The sequence below is a fragment of the Otolemur garnettii genome, unplaced genomic scaffold (assembly GCF_000181295.1).
Source record: "Otolemur garnettii isolate 467f Iridium unplaced genomic scaffold, OtoGar3 scaffold00091, whole genome shotgun sequence".
Taxonomy (NCBI): domain Eukaryota; kingdom Metazoa; phylum Chordata; class Mammalia; order Primates; family Galagidae; genus Otolemur; species Otolemur garnettii.
Window position 1 is genome coordinate 7181063 of NW_003852486.1, and position 7911 is coordinate 7188973.

General features: G+C 43.9%; 1 pseudogene; it reads right to left on the reverse strand.

Moving 5' to 3' along the window:
* Positions 1 to 1145: 1145 nt before the first annotated feature.
* On the reverse strand, positions 1146 to 2642 carry LOC100952435 (annotated as a pseudogene).
* Between the last annotated feature and the right edge of the window lie 5269 nt (positions 2643 to 7911).

A 7911-nucleotide genomic window follows, 5' to 3' on the forward strand; every position in this document is an offset into this window, starting at 1 on the left:
GAGCCATAGGCACCGAGCCAATATATATGGAATTCTTATCAAAGATCATGCACAATCCCTTGAACTTACATGGGTTGTAGCTAAGGTTTTGCTTACGTTGCTCTGAATTTATAAGGACAGGTCAGTAAATCCCTTAGCCTGAGTGGAAACCACACTTTCCCACTTTAGTTTACTAATCACAACCTGATTAGAGGAGGCTTTAGCAGCACCTGAAGTAGAGCCTTGGCATCCATTGCCCTTTACATTAAAGGCTATTTGGTTCTACTCTCAGAATTGGCAAATTCACAAGACAGTTCACAATTCTTATGCATACTTCAGGTTACTTACTTAACCAAGCAATACACTCTGTCAAAGAACTTATTTCAAGTCAAAGGAAAAAAGGCCTTAATGTGGAACAAAGAAAAAGCACTATCCAAATAAAAAATTCCTAAGAGAGGGCGGTGCCTGTGGCTCAGTGAGTAGAGCGCTGGCCCCATATACCGAGGGTGGTGGGTTCAAACCCAGCCCTGGCCAAACTGCAACAAAAAAAAAATAACTGGGCGTTGTGACAGATGCTTGTAGTCCCAGCTACTCAGAAGGTTGAGGCAAGAGAATTGCCTAAGCCCGGGAGTTGGAGGTTGCTGTGAGCTGTGACACCACAGCACTCTACGGAGGGCAAGAAAGTGAGACTCTGTCTCTAAAAAAAAAAAAAATTCCTAAGAGAAACAAGATTATTCTCTCCCCTACCCTCTTTTCCCACTTGGTGGACTCAAGTTTGGATGAATGTAATTTGTAGTTACCTCAGAACACAACTAAAAGTTTAAATTACAAATCACAGCCCTACATGGATGATCTGAAAACATCAGTTCTTTTGAGACTGGCATGTTCCTGGCATGTCTAATACAGCTACAGCTTACTACAGAGAGTATTCCTTAAGGGTGGGGCACAGGACAGGTTAATTAAGGTCATTTAAATCTTCATCTTTTACAGCAGATCTGAACCCAGATCACTGACTTTCTGCAGGATTTCTGTTAGGAATTCAGTAGAGCTGGTTTCAAGGTTCATATCAACTAATAGCTGTAACCTTCTTATATCCAGAAGTTGTGATTTACATGAAGTCCACAATGAGTGCAGCAAATCTGAGGTAGTCAACCCTTAACGAGGGCTCAGTATTTTCAGCTTTCTACATGTTTGGCAGTTGACTGCAGGGATGGGAACTGCGTATTGCTGTATATTTCTGGTGGTCCTTGTGGTGTATTTCTTGTTGTGGTTAACTTGTCCCCAGGAGGCCTAGACACACCACTAGTCATTACCGGTTCAGGGGGTTTCTGTAACAATTAGTGGAGCAAGAGCTGCCTGAACCGGAGTCGTTTTATTCCAGGGACCTGAAGATTTTTCTATACCACCATCACCTCCTCCACCTTCTTCCCAATTATCACCTGGATCTTCTCTCTTTTCATTATCATCTCACTTCCTTTTCACTTATTTGCATTGCCTGAACTCTGAAGTCACTGTAATCAACCTCTTTTTGCTCAAATTCTTTCCCTTCATCTTCTTCCTTGTCACAGCCTTGTGGCTGCCCCTGTTAGGAATCCAGTAGAGCTGGTTTCAAGGTTCACATCAACTAATAGCTGTAACCTTCTGACCTGAAGATTTTTCTATACCACCGTCACCTCCTCCACTTTCTTCCCAATTGACTGCACTCTCCGTCCTGCCTAAGCCTGAAAGTTTGAGGTTGCTGTGAGCTGTGACACCACAGCGTTCTACAGAGGACAACATAGTGAGATTCTGTCTCAATAAATAAATAAATAAATAAATAACAATGAAAAATTTTAAAAATGTTTGTTACGCATACAAAAGAACAACAGTTCATGAACCACATAGCTAGGATCATTTGTTTTCATTGCTTCTTTCACCCAACCTAACATCTGTGAGATTCAGCCTGATGGTTGACTGAGGCTGTGGATTGCTCCTTTTTTTTTTCTTTCCCGTTTTGGTTAGGACCAGGCTTGAACCCACCACTCACGGCATATGGGGCCGGCACCCTACTTCTTGAGCCACAGGCGCTGCCCTGGATGGTTCCTTTTGGTCACTCTGTAGAGTCCTTCTGGATGGACATACCACAAATTGTTTCTCTGTCCTGCTGTTGGCAGGCATTTGAGTACTTTCCAATTCTGGAAATTGCCCCTTTTAAAACAAATGTCTTAAAACTCCTTTACCTTCCTGAAATTAAATTCATAGATACTAGACTGTTCTAAAAGCACTATGTTAAAAATACCAGGTAATAACCACCTTGTAATTTGAAGGAGAAATAAGGGAGATGTATTCTATTATAAACCATTACGGAACTCAATAAACACTTGATTGTAATGAAGATGTGATCGTAGTGGTATTCAATAATGGGGTATGTAGCACTTGATTTATGATGAGCTCATGAACTTATTTGTACAACAACAGCTCTGATGGCCATTCCAGAAGAAGAGACACTGTCTGAGGCTGCATTTTTATTGGATAAAAGACATGAGGGGGGTCTCTTGCTGGTGGAGGGGATAAAGACTGGCCCATCTCCTGATCTCCCCATCCCTGGGGCAGCCTACTTTGGCATTAATCAATTTGTTCTGGTTTCTCCAGGAGAACACTTTTGCCCATCATACCATTGCCATGGAAACTACATCAGGGAAGGGAAGGAGAGGAGGTGGTCACATGAGCAGGACAGCCACAGAGATAGAGCCTGAGACTCTCCACCTATTCTAGCCTCAGGTCCTTGCTCTAAAGTGGAGCTAATAACTCTCCTTTGTTCTTGAGGCTGCAGGGTTTCCATCAACTCCTGAAGACATAGATTCTAACCCCTTTGCTTTATTGATGCACCAATAAATATACGGGTGGGTGTACTCAGTTTGACCGTTGTATGTATCTATGTGAAAATATACTCCGATATAAACATAGAATGAGTGTTAGTTTGCCATGGTGGCCATGGAAAAGCACCACACATAGATGGGTTAAACCACAGAAATTTATTTTCCCACAGTTCTGGAGCTGGAAGTCCAAGAGCAAGGGTCTGTTTCCCCTGAGACCTCCCTCCTTGGCTTGCAGATAGCTGCCTTCTCTCTGTGTCCTTCTAGGTTCATCCCTCTGGGCCTATCCGTGTCCTAGTCTCCTCTTCTTGTAAGGTCACCAGTTAGAGTAATTAGGGCCAACCCCAATGACCTTGCTTTTAGCTTAATTATCTCAATGAAGACCACCATCTCCAAGTAAAGTCACACTCTGAGGTCCAGGGTCTAGGATATCAGCTTCCTCTTCCTTCCTTTTTGCATATGAACATCCTTCTGCTGCTGAACTGAGCTGGGGTCTACTTGCCAAGAAAGGAGGGTAAACTGCTAATGCATAATACTCTAACTGCCAGATGGTTTCCAAGCATGGGGTTTTAAAAGGCAGGGATACAGGCAGTGCCTGTGGCTCAGTGGGTAGGGCACCAGCCCCATATACTGAGGATGGTGGGTTCAAACCCGGCCCTGGCCAAACTGCAATGCAAAGTGGCCAGGCATTGTGGCCACTTTTTAGACAGAGTCTCACTTTGTCACCCTCAGTAGACTGCTGTGGCGTCACAGCTCACAGCAACCTCCAACTCCTGGGCTTAGGCAATTCTCTTGCCTCAGCCTCCCGAGTAGCTGGCTATTTTTTTTGTTACAGTTGTCATTGTTGTTTTTAGCAGGCCCAGGCAGGTTGGAACCTGCCAGCCCCGGTGTATGTGGCCAGCATTCTAACCACTGAGCTATGGGCCCTGAGCCTCTATCTCTCTTTCTGACATGGGTAGGGGTGAGTGAGAAGGTCAGAGAACAGTTAAACTTAGTGGTCACCCTAAGTTTCATCAAATCACCCAGAGATCAAGTCTCGATAGTGACTTTCCCACTATCACTTAACAGAGCAGTAGACATCTTCCTGTGTGCACATGTGTGTATGGCTGGGGTCTGCTTTTCATTCCTTTAGTAAATAGTCCACGTGGGAGAACGCCTTGGAAAGTGTATTGGGAATTTTGTGTGTGTGTATTTAGAAACTGTAAGTTTTCCATTTTAAGATGTTCTCCTTTTCCCTTCATTTTTATCTTTTTATTCCCACTCATTATGCCATCTCAGGAATTGGACAGGTCATAGTTTAATTGGTTATACTTCACTGTTCTTTATGGTACCTAGAACAAGGCCTGGACATCATCTGTTCAATGACATGCAGGGGAGGATGCTTGGGATTCTGAAAGTGCCTTCCCTGCTGGGGGTCACGGTGTTGGTACAGGGTGGCCAGCAACACCCTGGAGACCACAGGTCACACCATCTCTCCCCCGAGTTAGGGGAAGCTAGTGTCTGACTGTTGGGGTACAGAATCTGGCCCTTTGCCTTGCAGTGAGGCAAGTGCGAGTGATTGATGGTTTAGATGCCCTCAAGTGAGTATAATTTTATAAATATATCTGTGTACCATGTATTATATATGTAACTGTATATGCATATACACACACATATATATATAATATGTTCCCCTTTTCCTCTTTCTAAAAGGTAACCTTTTTAGAAAGCTCTATGGTTTAGATCCCCTCAAGTGAGTATAATTTTATAAATATATCTATGTACCATGTATTATATATGTAACTATATATGCATATATATACACACACACATATATATAATATGTTCCCCCTTTTCCTCTTTCTAAAAAGTAACCTTTCTCATTGTAAGCTCACAATATATTGCTTTCACTCACCTGTATATTTTGTTCCTTCAGTCCCTAAAGGAGGTCCTGATAACTTTACATGGCTCTGTGGCATGCTATTGAATGCACTTACCAAAACTTACTTGCCTAGGCTCCTTCTAAAAAAAATTAAGGTTCTTTTTTCCCTCAAATATTTGCTGTTTCAAGATATGGTACATAAGGCGGCGCCTGTGGCTCAGTGGGTAGGGCACTGGCCCCATATACTGAAGGTGGCGGGTTCTAACCTGGCCCTGGCCAAACTGCAACAAAAAAATAGCCAGGTGTTATGGTGGGTGACTGTAGTCCCAGCTACTTGGGAGGCTGAGGCAAGAGAATCTCCTAAGCCCAAGAGCTGGAGGTTGCTGTGAGCTGTGACACTACAGCACTCTACCGAGGGCAACAAAGTGAGACTCTGTCCCCCCCCCACCAAAAAGAAAATATATGGCACATAAAACAAAAGCTAGTGAAATTTAAGTTTGCATATGACCAACAGCCAGATGCTAGCAGGAATCATTCATGTGGCCCAGGCTGGTGCTAACTTCCCTTATCCTGCACATCTCAAAATATCCATCCTCATGGGGTCTTGCCATCTTCTGTGAACTCTTCAGTCTGTGTCCATTCTGCTGGTGGTGATGACAGAAACCTGCTCCGAAGATAAACACCTTAAGCTTATTCTGCAATAGATACTTCCCTGTAAATGCCAACATCTACTGAGAAGGATAACATTTTAGAGACAGAATGGCCACACTTTCATAAAAGTAATCTGTGAAAGGGCCCATAATAATTAAAAGAAAACACTGACAGTTTATGCAGTTTTTTCAGTTTTTACAGTTTTATGGGAAAGAAAAAGAACCCAAACATTTGCTCAAGCAGATGTTCAATGTGCCGTGTCCAATATGCCGTTTGCTTCTTTTTCTGAGGCACAAAATTGTTCAGAATCTCTCCAACCATCAGAAATTCTATAGAGAAGCACCTGCCCTGAGATTTTGGCACTGGGATGAATAAAGGCAGCATCTTGAAATTAACAGCAATCAATTTCAGATTTCATGGCCCTAACCCAGAGGTTCTCAAACTTTTTAAACAGGGGGCCAGTTCACTGTCCCTCAGACCGTTGGAGGGCCAGACTGCGGGCCCTGGGACAAGTTAAGCACAACAGGCAGCGGTGGCAAAAACACCCAGTGGGCCGGGTAAATGTCGTAGGTAGACTAAAAGTGGCCCATGGGCCATAGTTTGAGCATGCCTGTCCACCCCTATTTATCTTGGAAGTAACTTTGGGTCCTGGGTCCTGGTTGAGTTTTGGGTTTGATTTGTTCCCACTTAGTTCCTCCAGGTGTTTGGGGTTCCAGGTGCTAGAAAACAGGAGACCCTCTGTCTTCTAAAACAAGAATAAGGGGACCCCTCACTCCTGTGTTTCTCTGAGAGACAGACTTGATGTATAGCAAGCGGGGAGGATGTCGAAATTATATCTGAGTGTCTGTCAGTGTTCCCTGCACATAATATGTCTTCCACCAACTTGTGTTGAAGGAAGAATGACACTTGCTGAACATGAGAAGAAATGTCAGGGAAACCACTAGCAACTGTTTCAGGTGCTCCAGGGACAGCCAGAGTTGCTGTTTTGTTTTGAGCAGCTTACATGGCCCATTTCTTTTTTACTCTTCTGCAAAAACCCCATTTGAGGGGACATTGAATGAGTACTGAAGGTGTAAGTGAACTGATAATGTGGGGCAAGGCAGAGGTCTCAGAATCCTACCCTTTCCTGTGTCCCTATCCTTAGCCCGGATTGCTGAGGTAGATCAGTCAGATTTGGATGTTGGGGCAAGTGCAGGTCCAGAATCTACCAGCCCCTCAACTGAAATGCTAGGTCTGCTCAATTGTTTCCCTCATTTTCCTTATGGATTTCCTGATCCCAACTGGAAGTAGCATCTGGCCTGTCATTCTGTGTGTTCCCTAATATACTACCATCCAGAGAATGTAACACTATGGTGGGTGGGAGGGACAGAGACAGAGAGAGATCCATGTACACATAGATTGTGGTACAGTAAACACACACATACATCCCTAAATCCACACTCATGTCTATATCTATTAATATATTTATGTCTACATCTGTGTCTGTAGCTCTCTGTTTGTACCTCTTATCTATTTACTATCTCTTCAAACAAGTCAACCCAGTGAAAGCCAGCATCCTGTCTGTCTTGGATGTGTGCCCCCAGAACGGGGGCCCAGGAAACAGTAAATGTTCAGCAAATATTTGTTGAATGGATCAATCAATGAAGCAACTAATCACTGGAGAGAGCATAGGCTGTTTGCATCATCAGTGTGGTGGCTGCCGTGGATCAGAAACCTGTGATTTCTGCTTGTCTGCCAAGGTGCAGGCAGAGAGTTTGCCCTTCTGCAAAGACACCATTTCGAATGTGTATAATTTAGGCTTTAGCGTGCCTGACCTGAGTCCCCACTGGGGGGCTCTGCCTCAGTCCTTAAGAGCATCCCTAGGGTCTGCAACAATGGGACAGGCTCTGCTTGTTGCCATGGAAACTGCAGCTGGAATGGCAATGAGGAGGAGGCTGAAGACCCCAGAAGGATGGAACTTTCCAGATTCTGTGGATTAGGATCCCAGCCTGCTGTGGGAGTGACTCACCATAAATATTTGTGTGTGTGTGTGTGTGTGTGTGTGTGTGTAAGGGGGGAGATTTGAATAAAAATATGAGATCACAGGAAAGTGACTTCACTTTTCTGAGCCTCAGTTTTGCCTTCTAAAAGTGGGTAACCATTTTTTTTTTTGAAGCCTTGCATTACAGTGAGGGCGATAACAGATGCTGCTTATAGATCATGTGGCCCTGAGCTTGTGAAGGGGTAGCCAGGATTATCACAAAAATGCATTCCAGGCTTCAATGGTCTCAGAAAAGGAGGGGAGAGAAGGATGATTAAAAGTGTGAAGTCCTGGGCTGACTTGCAATCGCCCACTGCCTGCCCTCACATGCTACCCTTATTTTGCTTTATTTTAATACATAGATCACCACAGTCTCCAAAATTATCTTCTTTTTTTGTGGGTTTTTATGGGGTGTTTTTGTTTTCATCTTTTTTTGAGACAGAGTCTATGTTGCCCTTGGTAGAGTACCACAGTGTCACAGCTCACAGCAACCTCAAACTCTTGAGCTTAAGTGATTCTCTTCCCTCAGCCTCTCAGTAGCTGGG